General features: G+C 34.2%; 1 pseudogene; it reads left to right on the top strand.

The window, feature by feature from the left end:
• Positions 1-1,949: 1,949 nt before the first annotated feature.
• Positions 1,950-26,423, top strand: LOC139847305 (kinesin-like protein KIN-4C; annotated as a pseudogene).
• Positions 26,424-27,239: the final 816 nt, after the last annotated feature.

The raw sequence follows: 27,239 nt of genomic DNA on the forward strand, positions 1-27,239 counted from the left end.
TTTTTTATGACGGAGATAGTCTCCGTGGTTTATCAATGTTGCTGATTTAGTCCTTATTTCTGACTACCATTAAAAAATTACATTAACTTCAGTTATGTGCCAAACATGTGAGAGGATTTTCATCTGTTTTTTTCCCTTTATTTAATGAATCGATATGAATATGATATTGATATGATATTTTGTATTATTTAGAAAAGAGAAGATTATAGCCAATGTAAATTAAAATGATAATTACTTAATATTGATACAATTTGGGAATAATTGTGTTGAATAATATGAACCCCGTGGTTATTATGTTTTATTCATCGACTATAAATAGAGATTACATAAACCCTAGACATATATTTAACCTTAACGGACCCAAACCCACGTGGTTATTATGTTTTATTCATCGACTACAAATAGAGATTACATAAACCTTAGACATATATCTAACCTTAACGGACCCAAACCCACATATCGAACTTGGGCCAAACCTATTATCTAACAAATTGGAGTTTTTATTTTAGTCAGTGGTTCATTAAATGACCTATTTGCTTATCATGTGCCCATCACATGTCATTATTTAACAGAATAAGTTAACTAAAGTTACAAATTGGACTAGCGTCTAGCAATTTTAAAATTATAAGTACTACTGATTTTTTTTTATTTTATAAAGGAACGATCCGTTTAATTTTGTGTAATGTACGAACCAACCGGTGATATCATTAACTCTTTAATTTAATACGGGGTACCAATACCAATTTTATACCAACCCCGTTCTGCCGGTTCCCTTCCGAACGGGAGATGATAATTCCAACACCAATATTACTTGTTCCACCATAATTTGAAGTTTTTTTCCCAAATTATCCCTTAATAAATTAGAACAAAAAGTTTTAAAAATATTATATAAGCCTTTCATTAAGGGTATTATAGGAATTTTAGGTGAAACAAGTAATTTCCATGTTGGATAGGCGTGTTCGTTCGGTCGGTTTATGGTTTGCGTGGTTTGTTCGGTTTGATTTATTCGGTTTTCAAGAATATTTTTGAGAACCAATAACCGAACCAAATTTGACAAAACCAAACCAATCCAACCAAATAAGAAATCGGTTTACATGGATTGGGTTTGGTTAAACCAAATTTAAACTTTTTAATAAACAAAAAAGTGTATAGTATTTTTTTAAAGAAAACATATCTTATTGATTAAGCTATAAGTATACAATTGATGATACAATATTTCATGCCAAACATGCAGTATGAGAAGTAGCCAAAGAGTATGCAATCCATATTTACAATCTAAACTATATCAATGAAATGAGTAGCATAAAAATAAAAACGAAACTAAAAATAGCTAAGTTTTCAGGTATAAAAATTTCATATTATAGAATAATTGATAAACAAATTTAATTGTTAAAGTGAAATGAAATCAATAAAAACATTACACTCAAACAAGAATAAATAAAAGATAATTCAAACTTAAAATCTAAAATATAATAAACTAAATATTTAATATATATTCCATAAATAAAAGTATACTTCGGTTTATCGGTTTGAAACCAAATGTTAAGTTTACAAACCAAATCCAAACCGAAAACCATAAATATTTTCGGGTGAAACCAATAAACTAAACCAAAACCAAATAAGTCAACTCACTTTAACCAAATCAATTTGGTTTGGTCGGTTTCGTGGTCGAAACCGTTTAATGCACACCCCTAATGTTGGAAATATCAATTCCCCTTCCAAAATCATAAGTATCAAGTACAAGTATTATATTATATTTTACCCTCTCTAAATTCAAATTCAAATAAGTTCCAATTTTGTATCTACCCCTCTGTCTCTCATTAATGCACCGAGTTGTACACGTGATTATAAATTACATTACAATTTATTGGTAATTCTTGATTCTTGATTCTTAATTCTTACTCTTATCAATTACAGTATCAATTTCTAGGGTTGCGATCTGGTTTGAAATGGATAGTTCGGATGTAAAAAATGGATCTCAGTCAGTTCGAGTTGCTGTAAATATCCGACCTTTGGTTACTTCGGAGCAAGGTTGAAAAAGACGTGAGACGGGGCCGAAACGGTAGCGACCTCAAAACGTCGCAACGGAAAAAACGGGGCCGAGACGGGGTCGAAACGAATGTTGATTAATTTTGACTTATATATATATATGAATATATATTTACACATATTTTAGAGTTAAAAAACCTTCGTTGACAAGTTTGTACCTATAATTGCTATTAGCGTTAATATAATACAAAATGGAATACTAAACTAAGTCAATTTTGATTGATTTAACCGACTTATAACCGATTTTAACAGAATTTCTGACTTTTGACCGGCGTTGACCCAATTTTTCCTGCATTTGACCTGACTTTTGACCGTTGATCGGCTTATAAGAAAACAGGACGGGTCGAAACGGTTTAGTCACCAAAACGCCGCAACGGGCGTCGCAACGGACGCAACGGACGCCGTTTACAACAATGCTTCGGAGCTTGTTGGTGGTTGCTCTGACTGTATCATTGTTACTCCACATGAACCCCAGGTGATTTCACTGACCTTAATTGCTAACTATATGAATTTAGTTTTTTGTGTGTGTGTGTGTGTGTGTGTGTGTGTGTGAGATAGCTTTGGTGTGGTAATTTAGAGATATCTGTGAATTTATATGCGAAGTATTGTTTTATGTAAATGTAAATCAGGTGCAAATTGGTTCAAGTTCCTTCACATTTGATTATGTGTATGGAAGTACGGGGTGTTCATCTTCCCGGATTTTTGATGACTGTGTTGCTCCACTTGTGGATGCTTTTTTCCATGGCTTCAATGCTACAGTATTAGCGTATGGCCAGGTATAGCTTTATGTACCTTGTTTTCATTTTCCAAGATTATTTGCTTTGTACTATTTCCGAGTATCTTTTTTGATTACGATCAAATTCCTTCTGCCCATATTGATTAGCATTTTATTTCAGCAGAAATACTATACTGCTTATTATTTTGTTTGAAGCTCATAATGTATAATGTTTTGTATTGCCAAAGACTGGCTCTGGAAAAACATATACTATGGGTACGAACTACCACAGTGACAACAATAATGGCATCATCCCTAACGTCATTCAAAATATATTTAAAAGAGTAGATGAGACAAAAGGAAATACTGAGTTTTTAATCAAGGTGTCGTTCATTGAGGTACTACAATTTATTGTGTTGGAAGCTTCGACGAGCCCAACACACCCACTATAGAGGACCTAGACTATACTAGACTCACTACACCAACACTCTGACGTTGGTTAGCCTTTAATTTTATAAATCCTTAGTGCACAATGTACTTAGGCGACAGTGTCGACCATATATCTTTAGGCGGTATAACCGACCATGTATTACTTAGGCGGCAGAGCCGACCATATAATAAGAACAACAAAAGTGCACTAAGAACTTAAACACAAACTAAGACTTGATCGAGAAACTTAACAAAAACACTTATATTAAATTACAATTACAATATTACTTACAAGCTTTCTCTTCTCTACTTTCGCTAACTCACACTCTTCTTCTCTTCTTCACAACTCACTTCTTATTTCACTCTCACAACTTCACACTTACTTCACACTCTACAAATGAAATCCTCACCCTTATTTATACTACTCCATGGAAGTTTCTAGAAACTAGATATTTCCATGGATATATATAATATCTAGATATTTTTATACATATAAATATCTAGATATTTCTTACACACATAAATATCTAGATTTTTCTTTACATTTTAATATCTAGATATTTTTCATATACATATTAATATCTAGATATTTTACCCATATACATATACTAATTCCATATTATTCTAAATTTGCATTGTATTTTAACACTCCCCCTCAATGCAAATTTTCTTCCAACGATGTCTTGCAGACCATTCCAAGTGCTTCTCTGAATTTTGTAAACTTCGGTTTACTTAGGCTGTGAATATATCTGCAACCTGTTCATCTGTCTTTGTTGGCATCATCTTGATCTCTCCTTCAAGGACCTTCTCGCGAACATAGTGATAGTGCACTTCTATATGTTTTGTTCTCGCATGAAAGACTGGATTTTCTGCTAGACGAATAGCTGATAGGTTATCGCAGAAAAGCTTTACTTAATAATCTGTTGATTGATGAAGATCTTCCATTAGTTGCTTCAACCACATAATTTCTTGTGTTGCTGATGCTGCCGATCGATATTCTGCTTCAGTGCTTGACAAGGATACTGTTGGTTGTCTCTTGCTGCACCATGATATTACTCCCGATCCAAGACTAAACATGTATCCAGTTGTTGACCGTCGTGTATCATAGTCTCCAGCGTAATCGGCGTCACAATATCCAGTCACGTGACATTCTTTTGTTTTCTTGTATAAAATACCAAAGTTAATAGTGCCTTTAACATACCTTAAGATGCATCGTACAACATCAAGGTGAGGCTTCTTCGGATTGCTCATGTATCGACTAACCACTCCAACTGCATAAGATATATCTGGCCGGCTTATTGTGAGATAAATAAGACTTTCGACCATCTTTCGATACATGGTAACATCTTGAAGACATTTTCCTTCATCTGCTCGTAGTTTTGTATTCGGATCCATCGGAGTTGAGATAGGTTTGCAATTAAGCATTCCGTACTTTTGTAAAAGATCTCGCGCATATTTCTGTTGTCCCAGAAATAATCCTTCTCTTTTCTGCTCTATTTCGAGTCCAAGAAAATGTTTGAGTTCTCCAAGCTCCTTCATATGAAATCTGATAGACAGATTCTCCCTTGTTCTTTGGATCTCCTCATAGTGATCTCCCGTGATGATTAAGTCATCCACATATACTAGCACTATGGCTAGTTTTCCTTGATCTTGTTTCACAAATAAACTAGAATCTGAAGGAGCAACTGTGAAACCACTTTGTACTAAGAACTCGCCAATCTTTCCGTACCAAGCTCTTGGAGCCTGCTTCAAGCCGTATAGTGCTTTCTTTAATTTGCAGACATGGTCAGGATGGGACTTGTTCTCAAAGCCTCTTGGTTGCTCCATATAAATTTCTTTGTCAAGTTCTCCATGTAAGAAAGCATTCTTAACATCCATCTACCACAGCTTCCAAGATTTGCTAGCGGCTAAAGCTAGTAGAGCTCGAATTGTTGTGATCTTCGCCACTGGACTAAACGTTTCTTCATAATCCAGCCCATATTGTTGAGAAAAACCTCTAGCAACAAGTCGAGCTTTATACCTTTCAATGGAGCCATCTGATCGAGTCTTCACCTTGTAAACCCATTTACAAGATATTGGTTTTACATCTTTTGGCTTTGGAACTAAACTCCATGTCTGGTTTTCTTTTAGTGCATTAATTTCTTCTTCCATCGCTTTCTGCCATTCTTGACTTTGTGCTGCTTCTTCATAAGTGGAAGGTTCAATAGGTATTGATTCATCCACATGAGCAGCATTGGCATACCTCGGATTAGGTTGTCTCGGCCTTGTTGATCTCCGTAATTCTTGCACATGCTCCTCGGCATCCATTTGGCTTGGACGAACCTCTTCGGATGTAGATTGATGTACCCCAATTTTCCATGGACTCGTTTCCTTAGAGTACGATCCATCTCCTTCTTTAATTGGATCCGATATGTGCTCTTTATGTTCTTCTTTCTCTTTTGGACCTTCTTCTAATCCATGAGATTCTGGAAGCTCTATCTTTTGAGGTGACCACCATGAAGAAGCTTCATCAAATACCACATTTCTTGAAGTATAACACTTTCCAGTATTTGGATCACAACATCTCCATCCTTTTCTTGATTCATCATAACCTACAAAAATGCATCGAATTGCCTTCTTATCAAATTTGCTTCGGAGATGATCTGGCACGAAGACGTAGCATACACATCCAAAAACCTTGAGATGATTGACGGTTGGCTTGATCTTCCATAATCTTTCATATGGTGAAATATATCCCAACTTTGTTTGCGGGAGTCTGTTAATCACGTATGAAGCCGTCCTCATACATTCGGCCCAAAATTTTCCTGGTACATTCTTACCATGAAGCATACTTCGACAAGTTTCAGCAAGATGACGATTCTTACGTTCTGCCACTCCATTCTGGTGTGGAGAATTAGGGCAAGTTAATTGCCTTCTGATCTTGTGCTTCTCAAGATACATATTGAACTCAGTCGATAAATATTCTCCTCCATTATCTGTGCGTAAGCACCTAATCTTATTATTGAGCTCACTTTCTATCTTCTTCTTGAACTCTTTAAACTTCTGAAAAGTCTCCGACTTTTCCTTCATGAAGTAAACCCACACATACCTTGAGAAGTCATCAATGAATGTCACCATATACTTCATTCCTCCAAGTGATGTTTGTTTCACTGGGCCAAAGACGTCTGAGTGTATGAGCTCTAGTGGTGTCTTGGACTGATGTTGTGACTCCTTGAATGGCAATTGGTGAGCTTTTCCAAATTGACATCCATCACATATTGTATTTGTTCGGATATCAATTTGAGGAAGCCCATTTACTATGTGTTTCACCATCATCTCCTTTAACTTGTTGTAGCCCACATGTCTAAGACGTTCATGCCAAAGATCAGCCGTCTCATTCTTTCGAGTCTTATCCACATATGCTGTTTCAGCAGATAGTACATAGACCGACTCTATTCTTCTTCCTTGCATAATTGGATTGCCAACCACCTTCACTCTCTTGAATACGGACACATCTTCTGGTCCAAAGAGCACATAATTCCCTTCTGCTGTCAGTTGTGGTACTGACAGTAAATTCTTCTTTAGGCCAGGGACAAGATACACCTTCTCGAGTTGGAGCTTATGAGAGCCGCCTTCATTTGGAATTATTGTCTTTCCAATGTGAGAAATAGATAACCTTGAATTGTCGGCTGTCAACACGACTCTCTTTCCTTTGTAATCCTCCATTTCTTGCAGCTTTGTCCCATCGTTGGTCATATGATTTGAGCACCCAGAATCAATGATCCAATCATCTTTGTAGTTTATTTTTGACTTTAAAGTTGTTGTAAGAGCTTGATCATCTATGTCAGCTTCAACAGAGAGTCCAGCTTCTGCATCCCATGTTTCCTCATTAATGGTTGCTTCCAATGTAACATCTTTCTTCTCATCTCTTGCAGCGGCCACATTTCCTTCGAAAGTTCGCCTTCTGGGGAATCTACAATCTCGAGCAAAATGACCCTTCTTGCCACAATTGAAGCATTCACCATTCTTTCTCTTATCATTTTCCCCGTATTGTTGGCGATGATCTCTTCTTCCTTGTTGAGCTCCCCCTGAAGCGTTGCCTTTTGATTTTGGGTGACCCTTCCACCCATATGTCTTACTTTCTTTCATCGCCTCTTGTCTTCGAGATGTTGCTTTCTTCTTATTGGTGAAGAGTGCATCTTCTCCGTCTTTTATGGTTACTTCATTCATCTTCTTGGCTAATGCCTCTTGATTAGCCAATAAATTCTCCAGCTCTATTAATGATGGTTGAGTAGGCCATCCTCTCACAGCGGCTATAAATCCATTATACTCGGTGTAACGACCCGAAAAATTTTGACTAATTTTAAACCAAACTCTCGATACGATTTAATATTCTGGACACGATTTAGTCATCCGGGATAAACTGTCGGTAATGTTGATGGCTTTGCTATATGTGATATGAGATATTTTGTCTTAAGATTCGATTACTATTTTTACTTTTGAATTACGTTCACCAATTATTGTACTTACATATGTGTACATATATAATATATAATTGATAATTTTCAAATATTATTATCAAATATTTGAAATTAATATTTATAATTAAAATATTTATAATGTATCGGGTTGTTACATTTGATAATACAAACAGATCAGCACACACTTACTTTATTAGATTCTTTCTTATTTCTGTTTACTTGTGAGGAGCTGTCTAGGAAATTCAAGATACAAATAAGTGTCAATTAAGTTTTATATAATATTATTAAATTATTAATTATTACTATATCTATAATATATACATATATGATCTATGTTGTATATCACTAACCCCATCACCATTTTCATATTTCCGTTTCTACATCGAGCATCAAACAAACACCTCTCTATATATATACATACATATATGTGATCCATACTCAAAACCCACACACTTTCACCCGACCTCCACCACCTTCGGCCACCACAAACCGAAAACAAAACCCAATTGAGAAACCCATTTCACCACCCTACTACTAACCGCCGAGCACCACCTTCTACCACTCTAACCTTGATAATCGACATCATCTTCAAACCAAACACCCTCACAGTGAACGTTATCGATTTCTATTTTACAAGTCTTGTTTCTGTTTTGTGCGAATGGAAAACCCACCACCGAACTTTATTCGATTCCTACTGTTTGTTACCATTTTCTATTTCTATTTGGAGGACGACAAACACCACCACTCGATGGTTTGTTTTCTTTTGTCATCGAAGCTCAAACCATCATCCTTAATTTCTTTCTCTAATAGTATACTCAAAAACCATCTCCATCCTATCACCTCCAATCACCATCGAATATCACCACTAAACCCACTTCAAATCATAATCACAACCATAGACTTGCAACCAATTCACCATGCTCACCACCTCTTTTATATTCCTACTGCTACTATACTGCCATATTACTTACTCATGTTCAATTTACAATCAAACAACAACCATCACCCTAACTATCACCACCACTAGACCACCTTGTTTTCTGTCTATTTCCTTACGGCTATGACCACGTAAACCACTATGGACACCTCCATCGAATTACTTCTATTGCATCTGCATCCATATTACTGATCGAAATTATGATGAATGGGTATGAAAGAAGAAGATTATTATGTTATATAAATAATGTTGTGGCTAGGATAATGATGAAAATGATTAAGATAATTGGGTTTGTTCCCCACCATGTCTATTATAATCCCACTTGTAAACGCATGCAAATACAAATCATAAAGCATAGTGTCGGTTGGGTGAGGAACACGTATTTACAAAGAAACAGGAACCGAATTTGTAGATAGTTATAATTCTAGCCAAGCAATTAGGTGAACCCGTGAATATTAATTTGGGGTACCATGTTCGGATATATATATTTCTCTTTGGGCCGTAATTAATTGTGAGGTGGGCTGTAATTCTGGTTTGATATCGATATAGACTGTTAGATGTGGTAACAAAAAAAGGAAAACGGGTATATGTAAATATAAGTTTAATATTAATCATAGAAGCTGAAATGGTGAAACGGTTTAAGCGTGATGTGTGTAACCGAGAGGTCTCGGGTTCGAAACCTGCCCAAGACATATTTTTTTTGGAGAAAAGCTTAAAGGTAGTTTATTTATTATTATTATTATTATTATTATTATTGTTGTTATTATTATTAGTATCATTAATAGTATCATTATTTTTAAAATTTACCACTTTTATCAAAAGTAATATTATTATTGGAATTAACAACTTAATAAAAATTAAAATTTTTATTACAGTTATCATTATTATTATTATCATGATTTTTTTTTTATCATAATTAATATGATTTTTATCATTAATATTATTAGTATTATTAATATATCACATACATATTTTCTATAAAGAAATATATTTATGCCATAAGACATAACTATGTTAATATCAATATTATATAATAAATAATAATTTAATGAGTAATTAGTATATTAAAATTTAATGTTATAAGTATTACTTATATAAAATATATAGATTAAATATAAATTATTCTATATAACATATAATAAAACAAGTATCTTATTGATAATAATATATATAAACTTTTTCGATTATTATTTTGTATTAATATATATATACTTGACATAGGTTCGTGAATACGAGGCCAACCCTATACTTGATCAATGATGTTATATGTATTTTTACTACAAAATACAGTATGGTGAGTATATAGTCCCATTTTTAAACTCTAAGTATTTCGGGATGAGAATACATGTATTTTATGTTTTACGTTATGGACACAAGTAACTGAAAAATATATTCTACGTTGAGTTGTACCACTGGCATACTTCCCTGTAGCTTGGTAACTACTATTTACAGCGGTATTGTAAACGCGAATCCTGTTGATAGATCTATCGGGCCTGACAACCCCAACCGGACTGGACGACCAGTATTCAACGGTTGCACAGTACTTCATTTCGTGACTACACCTTGGTACGGTGTAGTAAGATTTCATAATAAAGGGAATATGCGACGTGATTAAATGTTAAGTATGGTTACCAAGTGCTCAACCACTTAGAATATTTTTATTAAAATGTTTATATATGAAATCTTGTGTTCCATTGTTATAACGCTGCTAGCATCAAACCTATATATCTCACCAACTTTATGTTGACGTTTTAAAGCATGTTATTCTCAGGTATGAATTAAGTCTTCCGCTGTGCATTTGCTCATGTTAAGGACATATCTTGGAATCGATCATTGCAATGGAACTAAATGTTGATGACTTCGTCCAGGAGGATTAGGACGGGTTATCACAGTTGGTATCAGAGCGTTGGTCTTAGTGAACCAGACCTCGCATTAGTGTGTTTAACTGGTAGTTGTTAGGATGCATTAGTGAGTCTGGACTTTGACCGTGTTTGCATGTCAAAAGTTTTGCTTACCATATTTAGTCGGAAATCATCTGCTTATCATCCTTAGGAATTGTCTGCTTAGTATTCTTAAGTCTAGACACGTCTTACTACATTTAGTGCATCGATAGTGTATAGACAAAATTCGTATCCTAGCGTATCTGTTGCTATAGACATTGCCTGACGAATTTCAAAGATTCTCCGTAAATCACGGGATTTTGAGTATTATAAATACATATGTAAGTTATGTATTGAAGAATATCAAACCCAACTCCTATAATTTATCCCAAACCAAAAATTCATTCCCCGACTATACAAGATGAACTCCACGTCCAGTTCAAATTCCTCCGACTCCGACAGCTACGCTGATATGGAATTTCATTCGGGCTCCGGAGGCAGCATCACTGGAATGGATCAACCAATTTCCCATCATCTATTCTGGATGAATTGGGGGTGGATTCGTAGTATACTAAATTATTGGAGACAAGAAGAAGGTGATCCCTTTCACCCACCAAATTGCCCTATTGACGACGAACCTGAAGCACTTACCGGCGAACCTGTTCGAGAAACCATTTTCTCTCTCATTTCTCGAGTATCTCGTCACGAATATATCCTATCCCATATTTCGGATCTTGTTCGTTCGCTCACCCCAACCGCCAATCATCCTGGTGTACTAGCAGAAATTAACGAACTTCGCGCTCGTGTGACGGCTTTGGAGAACACGGTGCGAAGGTTACAAACATCAGCAGCAGCACCAGCAGTATAATCTGTATCATCATCATCAACGCCGACAATACTCTTAACACCCAACCACAACCGCGTCGTAAACCTCAACATCTCATTCTGTACCTTGAGCCTAATCATTGTTCTACGTATAGTTCTATCTACTTTTCGTTCTACATATTGTTTTATATCAATTATCTTCGCCTTACGTAACGTTTTACCTCATTTATCTTCGTTCGACATGACGATTATTTAATCTCTAATGTTTTAGAGATCATGTAATCTAGTAATAACGATAAACCAAATGAGTTTAATATCTTATTGACTCATTAAATCCATAATTACATCTAAAGAAAATATATATGCAAGTATATTTTCATAAAGATTGTAATTAAAAATTCTTTTGTACAAACTGTTAATGATGAAAATATTTTAACGGGTAGGTAATACCCGAGGAATATTTGGGTTTCACATTAATAAGTTACACTGTACATTCTTCAAATCCGATTTAACAGTCATTTACTATCCTACTTACATCCACCGATATACGTATCCGTTCATCGCATAATAACCCTTTTCATTCAATTTCATATTTGAATTTTGACTTATCAAAATCTAACAAGTGGCATAATGAAGAAAACATTGGACAAAATAAAATTTGTTAGAAACAAACGAATTAACTAATTGAAATTTTGTTAAGAATCCACGCTAACTGTTCCTAGCTAACTGATTACATTTTATTTATCGCAATTTAATTATCGCAATTTTATTTATCGTCATTTAATTTCTGTTATTTACTTTACGCATTTACTTTATCGTCATTTAATTTCTGTTATTTATTTTACGCACTTTAAATAACGGAACACGTATACAAGGTTTCGACCTATCATATCGACCCATCTATATATATATTTCGGAACAACCATAGACACTCTATATGTGAATGTTGGAGTTGGCTATACAGGGTTGAGGTTGATTCCAAAATATATATATGGTTTGAGTTGTGATCAATACTGAGACCGGTACACGGGTCACGATACGTATTAAATAATTCGAATATTATATATTAAACTATATATGAATTATTGGACTATTGGACTCTGGGACTATCAATATTGGACAATTAAAAATGAATTAAAATATTGATTATAACATATGAAACTAAACAATTCTTCAAGTTTGCCACTTAATTTCATCTTAAACCTCATTCGTATCTTGACGATTACAATTCGCATTCACAACTTTTCATGATTCTTGAAAACACCTCGATCGGAAAGATGAACTAACCGCACTTCATCTACGGAAGAAAAGATTTATGCACCTGAAAAACTCTCGAATCCAAATTCATAGTTTAACACATACCGTGTTGAACCCTTTGCCATTTATTAGCAAAAACAACCCTACAATTCCTATTCAAGAAGCTAATTTTGTCACAGCTCCACTTCGACTTCTCAGTGAGACTACTCCTATTATAACCTTGATATTTATACATTGTCCTTTCGCCGTCGTTACCGGAGAACCTCTTATATTTCACAACATCATCAGTAGATGTACCAGCAACTCGTTATCTCTTTGGCGAAATCCGCAATCAGTATTTTGAAAATCTCGTAAAAATTCTTCAAGTTGTATCTATAACGACTATTCCTAGGAATTTCCTACTCCGAATGTGAAGTTTCTGAAAAACACCTGAACCGTGAACTAGTTCTCAAAATGCTGACGAAGCAGCATGTTGTAGATGGTCTTAATGGCCAAAAGTTGATGATAAAGAAGGAAGTGTTAGGAACGCTCGATAGAAAATTTGGTAAAGAAACGGATTGAGCTAACCATGAAGGAAACCAAGAGCAAATACAAGGACCAAATCCTATATTCAAAGAATCCAGGAAATTCTGGATCCGCCAAAATCTTTAGAGGAAATATTGCTCTGAAGTCATGTTAAAATCCTTGCGGAAACATTTTCTACATCATCCTTTGATCTAGAAATTTCAAAATATTGTCATAAATATCTTCAATATTTCTGAAGATATCTTCATAAATATCTTCGTCTGAAATTATCTATCTTCTCGTGCTATCTAGGTTACCTTATAAAAGAAACTGTGTCAGTTTCTATCCTTATATAAAATTTGGGTTTAAATTATGGATGATTTTTGGAGAAGTGTAGGGAATTGAAGCATGAGTTAGTATAATATAATGACGCCGGGCCAACGTGGTTATATTACAGTAAGTCATGCTAAATTTCTAATGGAAGCGATGATGGTTCACAGATCTTATCCTCATCATGTTCCATGTTACACAACTCTTTCATTCTACTTAATCTCTAAGCATATCACAGAAATATTTCCTTGATATTCCTGTTCGTCCGTAATTCTAACAAATCGCTAATAAATCGTGCTGTTACACTTCTTTTCTGCTTAGAGGATTTCTTTAAATTCCTTGAATTCTGAAAATTTACCTTGACTATGTCAGACGTTAAGACAAACCTCTAATCACTTCATTTCACTCTTTTGTGATAGCTTCACTCGTACGCTTCGCATGATCGAATCGTTTTATCCATATTAATCGAAAATGATAAAACACTATTCATATTCGTCATGAAAAATATTCTTATTGTTAGCCATGACGACCTCGATCAAATTTCGGGGACGAAATTTCTTTAACGGGTGGGTACTGTAACGACCCGGAAAATTTTGACTAATTTTAAACCAAACTCTCGATACGATTTAATATTCTGGACACGATTTAGTCATCCGGGATAAACTGTCGGTAATGTTGATGGCTTTGCTATATGTGATATGAGATATTTTGTCTTAAGATTCGATTACTATTTTTACTTTTGAATTACGTTCACCAATTATTGTACTTACATATGTGTACATATATAATATATAATTGATAATTTTCAAATATTATTATCAAATATTTGAAATTAATATTTATAATTAAAATATTTATAATGTATCGGGTTGTTACATTTGATAATACAAACAGATCAGCACACACTTACTTTATTAGATTCTTTCTTATTTCTGTTTACTTGTGAGGAGCTGTCTAGGAAATTCAAGATACAAATAAGTGTCAATTAAGTTTTATATAATATTATTAAATTATTAATTATTACTATATCTATAATATATACATATATGATCTATGTTGTATATCACTAACCCCATCACCATTTTCATATTTCCGTTTCTACATCGAGCATCAAACAAACACCTCTCTATATATATACATACATATATGTGATCCATACTCAAAACCCACACACTTTCACCCGACCTCCACCACCTTCGGCCACCACAAACCGAAAACAAAACCCAATTGAGAAACCCATTTCACCACCCTACTACTAACCGCTGAGCACCACCTTCTACCACTCTAACCTTGATAATCGACATCATCTTCAAACCAAACACCCTCACAGTGAACGTTATCGATTTCTATTTTACAAGTCTTGTTTCTGTTTTGTGCGAATGGAAAACCCACCACCGAACTTTATTCGATTCCTACTGTTTGTTACCATTTTCTATTTCTATTTGGAGGACGACAAACACCACCACTCGATGGTTTGTTTTCTTTTGTCATCGAAGCTCAAACCATCATCCTTAATTTCTTTCTCTAATAGTATACTCAAAAACCATCTCCATCCTATCACCTCCAATCACCATCGAATATCACCACTAAACCCACTTCAAATCATAATCACAACCATAGACTTGCAACCAATTCACCATGCTCACCACCTCTTTTATATTCCTACTGCTACTATACTGCCATATTACTTACTCATGTTCAATTTACAATCAAACAACAACCATCACCCTAACTATCACCACCACTAGACCACCTTGTTTTCTGTCTATTTCCTTACGGCTATGACCACGTAAACCACTATGGACACCTCCATCGAATTACTTCTGTTGCATCTGCATCCATATTACTGATCGAAATTATGATGAATGGGTATGAAAGAAGAAGATTATTATGTTATATAAATAATGTTGTGGCTAGGATAATGATGAAAATGATTAAGATAATTGGGTTTGTTCCCCACCATGTCTATTATAATCCCACTTGTAAACGCATACAAATACAAATCATAAAGCATAGTGTCGGTTGGGTGAGGAACACGTATTTACAAAGAAACAGGAACTGAATTTGTAGATAGTTATAATTCTAGCCAAGCAATTAGGTGAACCCGTGAATATTAATTTGGGGTACCATGTTCGGATATATATATTTCTCTTTGGGCCGTAATTAATTGTGAGGTGGGCTGTAATTCTGGTTTGATATCGATATAGACTGTTAGATGTGGTAACAAGAAAAGGAAAACGGGTATATGTAAATATAAGTTTAATATTAATCATAGAAGCTGAAATGGTGAAACGGTTTAAGCGTGATGTGTGTAACTGAGAGGTCTCGGGTTCGAAACCTGCCCAAGACATATTTTTTTTGGAGAAAAGCTTAAAGGTAGTTTATTTATTATTATTATTATTATTATTGTTGTTATTATTATTAGTATCATTAATAGTATCATTATTTTTAAAATTTACCACTTTTATCAAAAGTAATATTATTATTGGAATTAACAACTTAATAAAAATTAAAATTTTTATTACAGTTATCATTATTATTATTATCATGATTTTTTTTTTATCATAATTAATATGATTTTTATCATTAATATTATTAGTATTATTAATATATCACATACATATTTTCTATAAAGAAATATATTTATGCCATAAGACATAACTATGTTAATATCAATATTATATAATAAATAATAATTTAATGAGTAATTAGTATATTAAAATTTAATGTTATAAGTATTACTTATATAAAATATATAGATTAAATATAAATTATTCTATATAACATATAATAAAACAAGTATCTTATTGATAATAATATATATAAACTTTTTCGATTATTATTTTGTATTAATATATATATACTTGACATAGGTTCGTGAATACGAGGCCAACCCTATACTTGATCAATGATGTTATATGTATTTTTACTACAAAATACAGTATGGTGAGTATATAGTCCCATTTTTAAACTCTAAGTATTTCGGGATGAGAATACATGTATTTTATGTTTTACGTTATGGACACAAGTAACTGAAAAATATATTCTACGTTGAGTTGTACCACTGGCATACTTCCCTGTAGCTTGGTAACTACTATTTACAGCGGTATTGTAAACGCGAATCCTGTTGATAGATCTATCGGGCCTGACAACCCCAACCGGACTGGACGACCAGTATTCAACGGTTGCACAGTACTTCGTTTCGTGACTACACCTTGGTACGGTGTAGTAAGATTTCATAATAAAGGGAATATGCGACGTGATTAAATGTTAAGTATGGTTACCAAGTGCTCAACCACTTAGAATATTTTTATTAAAATGTTTATATATGAAATCTTGTGTTCCATTGTTATAACGCTGCTAGCATCAAACCTATATATCTCACCAACTTTATGTTGACGTTTTAAAGCATGTTATTCTCAGGTATGAATTAAGTCTTCCGCTGTGCATTTGCTCATGTTAAGGACATATCTTGGAATCGATCATTGCAATGGAACTAAATGTTGATGACTTCGTCCAGGAGGATTAGGACGGGTTATCACACTCGGACCTTAAGCCGTGGATGATAATCTCTTCATCCTTGCATCACTCACTTTCTCTTCAGGAGCAAGTTGAGATATCTCACGACAAATAGATTTCACCTTGGTGAAATACTGAGAAATAGATAGACTTCCTTGTGAGATACCTGCCAGCTCATTTTCCAAGAGCTGGAGGCGTGCTTCATTCTTCTTTGAAAATAACTTTTCAAAAGTTTCCCAAGCTGCCTTTGGTGTTTTCTCGTCACGGATGTGCTCCAATAGATCCTCCTCGATTGTAGTCTTCAATATAAATAAAGCCTTCCCGGCCTTGATGTTCCATTTTCTCAAGGCTTCGGCATTTTCTTTCGGTGGAGGCGTTGTGTCACTGCCAGCAACTATTTCCCATAAATCCTGTCCTTGTAGGTAGGATTCTATACAAGTTCGCCAATAACCATAGTTGTGGTTATTGAGACTCTTGATACCACTGCTCGTACTTGCAAGATCTGCCATCATGACGTCCAACGTCCAATAAGCTTGGTCCCTGACCGATGAGCTTTCACAGTTCCTAACTATGCTCCGACAGAATCTCCCTTAGAGCCTTGGTGAAAACAAGTCGATGTAAACGTCCAACGTTTACCGATTTCCTCCACTAGAAATGATCCCGAACGACCCGCTCTGATACCAATTGTTGGAAGCTTCGACGAGCCCAACACACCCACTATAGAGGACCTAGACTATACTAGACTCACTACACCAACACTTTGACGTTGGTTAGCCTTTAATTTTATAAATCCTTAGTGCACAATGTACTTAGGCGACAGTGTCGACCATATATCTTTAGGCGGTATAACCGACCATGTATTACTTAGGCGGCAGAGCCGACCATATAATAAGAACAACAAAAGTGCACTAAGAACTTAAACACAAACTAAGGCTTGATCGGGAAACTTAACAAAAACACTTATATTAAATTACAATTACAATATTACTTACAAGCTTTCTCTTCTCTACTTTCGCTAACTCACACTCTTCTTCTCTTCTTCACAACTCACTTCTTATTTCACTCTCACAACTTCACACTTACTTCACACTCTACAAATGAAATCCTCACCCTTATTTATACTACTCCATGGAAGTTTCTAGAAACTAGATATTTCCATGAATATATATAAATATCTAGATATTTTTATACATATAAATATCTAGATATTTCTTACACACATAAATATCTAGATTTTTCTTTACATTTTAATATCTAGATATTTTTTATATACATATTAATATCTAGATATTTTACCCATATACATATACTAATTCCATATTATTCTAAATTTGCATTGTATTTTAACATATTGTTCATGAATACTTATGTAGTTATTTATAATTTCTAAACGCATGCTCATTTGTACCATACACGTTATATATTATGATAAAGTAGTAATTCTCTTTTTCCAGATATTCAATGAGGATGTTTTTGATTTACTGGATTCAAGTCCATCTGTTGATACTAAAGTTGATTGGAATCGGAAGGCCACAGGGCCCTCTAGGGCTCCTATTCAAATCAGGGAAACTACTAATGGCGGTATTTCCCTTGCTGGTGTAACAGAGGCTGAAGTCACATCACAAGACGAGATGGCTTCATTTCTGCTGCGTGGATCTGTGTGTCGTGCGACGGGAAGCACAAATATGAATAGTCAATCAAGGTTTGTTTCTTTATGATATTTTTTTAATCATATGCCATGCCATTGGATAAAGTAGTAGGTTTTGTTGTATCCAACACTAAATCAATGATGTGTTCAACAAATTAGTGTCTGATTTTATAAGTAGTCTATTTGAAGAACAATGATACATTTTTTGACCTACTAAGAAAGTATGATATATCATAAGTTTATTTAGTTTGGTTGTTTTACATATATATATTATTATATATGTATCGCCTTTTTTAAACCAATATTTTTTTATCTTCAGTCGATCACATGCCATTTTTACGATCTCCATGAAACAAAAACGGATTGCTGGGATAAAAAGCGGAGGAGGCCATGATGATGTAGGGGATGATATATTATGCGCCAAACTTCATTTGGTTGACCTTGCTGGTTCAGAACGGGTGAAGAAAACAGGAGCTGTTGAGACACATTTACGGGAAGGTGGGTAACATTTATCACTTTTCCATATTAACACATTTATATTTGTATTTGTATTTGTATTTGTATTACTTTTATAACATAAACATTTATTTGATTTAATTTAATTTAATTATGTTATGTGGTGCAATTTTTGTATGTCTGGTTTGTTTGTTATTGTTGATTAAACCAGTATGCCATTTAAGTTGATTGTTCTGCTAACTTTGGTGTGTAACAATTACTATATATAACTTAATTATTTTTCTATTCCAATATAAAGTTGAATTATTTGATGTGATTACATATATGATATATGTAAGTTGGTGTAAATTTATGTGATCATATATTGATGATTGTATATGTATATAATCTTTTAATAGGAATTAAAATTAACAAAGGTTTTTAAGCTCTCGGAAACGTGATTAGTGCATTGGGTGATGATAAGAAGAGAAAAGAAGGGGGCCATATTTCTTATAAAGATAGCAATTTAACCCGCCTTTTACAGGTATGACTACTTTATATATCTCATGCGCTAGAGTTTACTTTTCAAATGTCTTGCGTAAATAATATAAATATAAAATGTATTATATTCCAGGACTCTCTTGGGGGAAACAGCAAAACAGTTATGATTGGTAAGTTACTGAACTTGATGATGCTTTAGCTATAGAATGATTTTTGTTGTTTAACATGTGATCTATTGGCAATTACATCGCATTATGTTTTGTGTTTGTTAGCTTGTGTAAGTCCATCGGAATATAACATAGAGGAAACCCTATGCAAATAGAGCTCGCAACATTCAGAACAAAGCTATTGTAAGATTGATGTCTTCAGAGAATAATAAATTATTTTGATCAAATATTCAACTCTGTCGTTACAATAGTATTTTATATTGTAGGTAAACTGTGATCCAGTTACTTCTCAAATGCAAAGTATGAGAAACCAAATCGAACAATTGCAGGCTGAGCTTCTTTATGTAAAGGGTGACTTCCATTCCTTTTGAAGAAATTCAGGTTAGATATATGTCATTGTGTGCCCTTAATGCACATAGATAGATGTGTCACCGTTATTTATTTTGCTTGTTAGATTTTGAAAGGAAAGATAGCATTACTTGAAACAAGTAATGCAGACTTACATAAGCAACTTCAAGAACACACTTCCATTCCTTTCAACACTTACGTAAACAAGCAATAGACTCAGGTAAGTTGCACTTGATGAGTGAGCTTCTCCCTTCAACTTTTATGTTGTTTAAATTTGTAGAATGTGTTACGTTACTATAAACTGCTTGATTGACAACTTTTGACACATCATTGTTTATTTCAGTTTGAGAAAGACAAGCTGTTACTCAAAATTCAGTCTGCCCGTGATTGTAAATCATGGGATGTGATCGATAATGATTCAAATGAGGTTGGTTGAATTTACTTTCAGACTTTTATGATATAATCATACATGAATGCCATATTTCTGACCATACCAGAATATTTCAGGGCATAGTCTTGTTGAAAAGTTATGCTTCAAAAATTCAAGAGTTAGAAGGAGAAGTAATACACTTGCGAAGATTGAATACTTCAAAGCCTAATGACCTAATCAGTTTCTTGGATTTGGATGAGAATATACTTCACCCTGACAGTGGCTTGTTCCCTGAATTTGATTCTAAAGCCGCCACAGTTGTTGGTAAACTGCTATCTACTACTTTTACACATGGCTTTGTTAGATTATGTCCATGCATAATATGTGAACAATTGACAGTACTGTCTGAAGTTAATTAAAAATCAAGTTAATAGCTACCAATTAAGGAAATTTATTACAATCATATTTGTCTGTAGGCGACTCAGAAGTTGAAGAGAAGGAGCTAGAACATTGTTCTTTGCAAGAGAAACTTGACAATGAGCTTAAAGAATTGGACAAAAGGCTGGAACAAAAGGAGGTAACTTTTTGTTCTACTTGCTTTACATATACATATTGTTATGGACTTCCGTCTTTACAGTGAACTTGTAATTATGAATACAGAGTTATACACAACCATCTTAGGTCTATTCTTGTAGGCATATATTAACATAATTCAGTATGTTATTTTATTGTCCACTCATGTACATGAGTTATGACCTGAAGTGGCTGACATACTATAGAATGATCTCTTTTTTGGATAAAGGGTTACCCCGGTGAATATTATTAAAAAAATAATAAAAGAATAGTTACAACGAAAGCACAATGGCAACAGGCACGCCCTGAAGCCCTCAACGACAACCAAAGGCAAAAAAAGCCACAAAAACCAAAACACCTAACGACCTACAAACTAGCCGCTAGACATTAACGTTATACAACCTCCAAATATCTCTAATTCGCGACACATTAGAAGAGTTCTTAAAACTAATTGTCATTAGTTTCAATCGGACGTTGGAAACAATAGCATCAAACACCTGTTTTTCAGTCCGAAATACCTTCTTAAAAATCCTTGAGTTACGTTCCCGCCATAGACCATAAATTGTAGCCGCGAGACACAACTTAGAAACCATAACACGTGCTAGCTTGCGAGCAGCCACAGGCGAAATTCTGTCCACCACAACATGCCAATCGAAAACATTGAGATCCATAATCATCATAGGTTGCATCATCTTCCACACGGACATAGAAAAAGGACATGAGAAAAATAAATGAACATGAGAATCCGGGCCCACTTTGCAGAAGGCACACACCATACTATTCCCATCTCTAATCTCCCAAGCTTTAAGTTTGTCCTGAGTCTTTAATCTCTCCCCCATGACTAGCCACAACAAGAATGCATGCCTGGGGATAACTATAGAATGATCTCACTTGCAAACTCTTTAGAAAGATACTTAGATGTGAGTAAATGTTTTATTGTGCAAGTCTTGGTAATTTAACTTTTTTTTTTTGTAATTTTCAATAAATACATGAAAGGCTGAAATGAAGCAGTTTGCGGGCGGTGATACCTTTGTATTTAAGCAACATTACGAAAAGAAAGTTCAAGACTTGGAACAAGAAAAGAGAACATTGCAGGTTCTCCCATCTTTAGTCACCGTTTCTTTTTTAATCTTAAGCTGAATTTTTTAAGTTTTGCTAACTTGTTTGACTTGTTGGTTGACAGAAAGAAATAGAGCAACTGAGGTCCTATCTTGCAAATATTTCTTCCACCTCTTATGACAAGGAAAACTATATTCTGAAGTTTAATTTTTTGGAATCCCAAGTGAGTTCTTCATCTTAATTTACAGATAATCGCATGTATCAACCCTATCTTACTGATCATGTTCAATAATATTCCATGTTTGTCCTCAGAAGCAATTATGTGTTAATATGGGGTAGGATATTGAATAAGTTTTTTGATTGATAAATGAGTACAATAGATTTTCTAAAATTCTAAATTTTTGTATTTCAGGTTGCGGAGTTAAAAAAGAAGCAAGATGCTCAAGCCCAGCTTCTAAGACAAAAACAAAGGAGTGAAGAGGCAGCAAAGAAACTTCAGGATGAGATTCATAGAACCAAAACGCATAAGCATCTTTAAAAAACAACAATTAATGAAATTTTTTGCTTTTCAAAAAGAAAAAAAGAAATATATTCTCTAGTAAATATAAATACCATACCATATATAAATAATGATAAATAAAATATAAATAAATTAAAAGTATTTAGAAATTTAGAAATAGAGGGGGACGAAATTAATTAAATTAGGATTGAAATTAGGGTATAATCTGAAACGCGTATTTGAGTGACACGGTTAATAATGGTAATAATTCTAGCCCAAAACCTTAGATAATAATCGAATCCAATTGCTATAAATTGAAAGCGCCTTTGAATGTAACATTGACGTAAAGCATTCGATTGATTACGTGTGGCCGAGATCAGGTGTGGTAGCCAGCAATAGCGTTTTGGTGTCGGTTGTCTTGTTTGCAGGTATAACTCTAACCTTGTTCTCTTCTTCTAATTATAATTTGAATCCGTATTATGTAAACGTTAGTAATGATGTTTTGTTAGAATTGTATGTTAAGATTAGATTAGATAAGAAACATATGAATTGGTTATCCTGATCTGAAAATTTTGTTTTGTTTTTTTTTTTTTTTCCCTCTGTTTTGATCATAGAAACACTGGTTTTCAAAACAATGAAAAGTTTAAAACTTTTGAAGAAGATAAAACAATAATTAGGTTGGGAATATTTTTAGTAATAGGTGGCCTAATATAACACTGTATTGATTGATTAAAGGAGGAGTTTTTTATCATAGAAAAACTGGTTTTCAAGACAACATGAAAAGTTTAAAACTTTTCAAGAAGATAAAACAATAATTGGGTTGGGAATATTTTTAGTAATAGGTGGCCTAATATAACACTGTATTGATATTGAAGTGACTGTATGTTTAAACGAGTACACCCCATGACTTTGAACAGTTATCAATATAACTAGAGTTTATGCTTAATAAGTTTCCATAGTCATTATTTGGGTATTGTTATTTTAGGTTTTGGCAAAGAAAGACGGAAGAAGCTTCTATGGCTACAAAACGATTAAAAGAATTGCTAGAATCACGAAAGGCTTCTTCACGTGAAACATTTGGTAAACTTTCATTGGAACTACATATTCACTTCATGTTCTATCTTAGCCTTTCAATATTTAATCATATAATAATGTTGTAAATAATTTTGTAGGAAATAGCAGCGGCCCCGGAGTTCAGGTGTAATAATTGTGCATGGAGTTGATTATTATAAATGTATCCTACGAGTATAAATTATTTTTGTTGACGTATGTGCTGAATCTTAATTGATGAAAATGAATGTACTCTTAAAAATGCTGTACTGCTATTTATTATTTACATTTACAACAGGCAGTGTTGCATGCAATGGAACATGAGCTCGAGGTTACTGTGCGTGTGCATGAAGTACGTTGCGAATATGAGCGTCAAAAGGAAGAGTAAGTCCATTGACTATTTCTTGAAAAACCAAAAAACATGCCTGTACCCCTCCTTTTTAAAAGAGTTTTGGTCATTGTTAATCTTTATTGTTAATCCTTATTGTTAATCTTTATATCTAATTTGTAATACCAGGAGGAATAAAATGGCTAAAGAGGTAGCACAACTCAAGGATGAAGCAAATATAGCAAAACGTTCTTCTTTAAGGTTTTACTGAATAACTTTCTTGATATCTTGTTTATTCTAAATGTGGAAAATTTGACATATTAACCCGACCTTTCTGACTGCACAAGTCGTAACTTATTTGACCAGAACCTACCTGAAAGGACCGGTTATAGCCCAACAAGCACCAAACATATAAGCCATGAGCTCCCACATTACTCTAAAACCAATTGGTAGTAGAGAGAGACACTCATGAGCTTATATGTTGATCTTGACATTTATCCCCAACCAATGTGGGATTGGGTTTGCACCCAACAATCCTCCCCTCAAACCGAAGACCACATCACCAGGCCTCCCCTTCAACGATATTCCGCACATGATCCATTCATCTTATATCGCCGGCCATTACCCGCAACTCTCAACCTGACCAAGGCCAAATCAGGGAGATCTTTTGATATAAGGCACACACAATGATCCATTATCGTTGTCTAACTGGGGCGATTAATCCACATAATTCTAGGCTAACCCGCTCTGATACCACTGAAAGGACCGGTTATAGCCCAACAAGCACCAAACATATAAGCCATGAGCTCCCACATTACTCTAAAACCAATTGGTAGTAGAGAGAGACACTCATGAGCTTATATGTTGATCTTGACATTTATCCCCAACCAATGTGGGATTGGGTTTGCACCCAACACTACCTGTGTTGATTGTGTTACTCCATGTGCTGACCAGCTAGTTTTCTCATTTGTTCAATTAGTTATTTGAAATTTTTTATGGAATATTGCAGTGATTGTGCTCAGACAATGTCGCCTGGTGCAAGAAATTCAAGAATATTTGCCCTTGAGAATATGTTAGCCACTTCATCCAGCACGATTGTTTCAATGGCCTCGCAGCTGTCAGAAGCAGAAGAACGAGAAAGGGCCTTTTCTGGCCGAGGTCATTGGAATCAAATTCGTTCTCTTCCTGAAGCAAAAAATATGATGAACCATTTGTTCAACCTGGCATCTTCTTCAAGGTATGTATGTATGTGATAAAAAAAAGCTTGTTTATTTATTATTTGAGAAGTGCAAACTATAATAAGTTCTTGTCCCTTGATAAAGGTGTCAAGTTTGGGATAAAGAAGTTGACTGTAGGGAGAAAGATTCCGAGATTCGAGGTTTGAAGGAAAGAATAGTGAATCTAATTAGACAAGTAGAGATGCAGAAGATGGAGATCAGCCGCCACGAGAAGCTTAAGGTTTGCGATTCTTTTTCCCTTGTGTAAAAAAATGCCACTTTTTAAAATTTTAAACAAAATCAATCTTGTTTTAAAGGTAACTTCTATTCTATAATGTTCACGTGTTTTTATAACAGAAAAAACTGATGATGTCAAAGAGCTTTAAGGAGGAGTCAACAACAGTTGAAGATTCTTCTGTCATGGATGATGGCGAAAGACATGTTTATGGTTTACGACCCAAGGTTCTTTTCATCCTATATCTAATCCAGACATGTTTGTACTAGTAGTAACTAGATGTTGAATATTTAACTAGTGTGTATTCTATTTATGCTGAATCTAACTGTTTTTCTTTTTTCTTCTCTATAAAGGGACTCCGTAACTCTGTAGGGTACAATAGTAGTGGAAATGTATTAGAAGAGGAGGACATGGATACATCTGAAGAATCAGAGCATTATTCAGAATTAGATGAAACTGATGATGATGATGATGATGAATGGCTATATTCAGAGGATTTTGCAAATGAAATGATGATACCTTCAGGTCCCTGTTGTTCATGCACCAAAAGCTCATCTTGTAAAACACTGAAATGCGAGTTTCGAGCCATTGGAGACAATTGCTCCAGATCTTGTGGGTGCCTCCCTAAAAAATGTAGCAACCGAGCAAGTTCGGTGAAAGCATCTGATGGTGAGATAATAAGCCTGGCAAGTCATGGTGCTATTATGCTTCTTGAAGCAGCTGCTGCACTATCGGATATTGGAAACAAGATTGTAAGTTGTCACTCTCACCTCCTCCTCCTCGGTTTCAAAAGACGTGCAATTTTTTAATTTAGTATCATATTCGACAAACTTGTTTTAATGTAGGGGGAACTTTAAGAGTTGCTTTTACTTGATGATGGTTGGTTCCAGCTTAAAGTATATTAACAAGTCAAACTTGCAGGTCAAACCAAATGTGCCTAAACCTTCGGCGGCTCCTCGAAAGAAATGGGGAAAATCAATTCCAAACCAACTAATTCCAGTGCCATCATCATCAGACCGATCTCAAGTGTCCACTAATATTATTATTATTTCTACTAGTAATAAAGAGTGAGTATCATCATCATCATCATCATCATCATCTATGTAAACTAACATGTTTTACGTTTAGGTTTAACATACATGATGACTCCTAGATAGAGTTGGGAACCATAAGTAAAGTAGGGATGGAATTCATGAGAATAGAATAGTGGCAGTCTGTTTCGGTCAAATGTTATGCTTGTTCATTGTTACTTTGGGAAAAAAAAAAAAAAAAAAAAAAAAAAAAAAATGATGTTGGGTTGGGTCTCCTCGTTCCATTGGCTTCTTTTGTGTTTGGTGTTCATCTCTTTCATAATGTAAATTCATCATTAAGTGCTCCCAATGAAATGAAGACATAGACTTCTTCCATGACTAGCTAACCATTCAGCGTCACATCATTACTTTCATCTCACTTCCTTCACAGGATTAAACCCATGACTAAACACTCTCAATAATGACACTCCTCCTTCCATATTTTTATTTTCTTTTTTAATTTTTTATATTATCAAATAATTACAATTATTTAAATAAAACTAAACTTTTATTTACTAATAATATTAAAAGAATTATTAATATTAATTATTAAATTACATTTAATTAACACTTAAAAATTAATCAAATAGCAAAAGATAAAATAAATAAAAATGTAATAAAGTACTTCATAAATAATATTAACCGCACATATATAGGACCCACAATAATAATAATATTTAATTAAAAATATCTCTATTTAATCTACCTTCACCCTCTCAAACTTCCTCCTTCCATTTTTTTCATCAGAATCAACCCACCATGAAAATGGGTCCATTTTCATCTCCAACCAAAATTAATAAATAATAAAATTAATCAACAAATATACCAAAAGCT

This window comes from Rutidosis leptorrhynchoides, chromosome 5 (genome assembly GCF_046630445.1).
Source record: "Rutidosis leptorrhynchoides isolate AG116_Rl617_1_P2 chromosome 5, CSIRO_AGI_Rlap_v1, whole genome shotgun sequence".
Classification (NCBI taxonomy): Eukaryota; Viridiplantae; Streptophyta; class Magnoliopsida; order Asterales; family Asteraceae; genus Rutidosis; species Rutidosis leptorrhynchoides.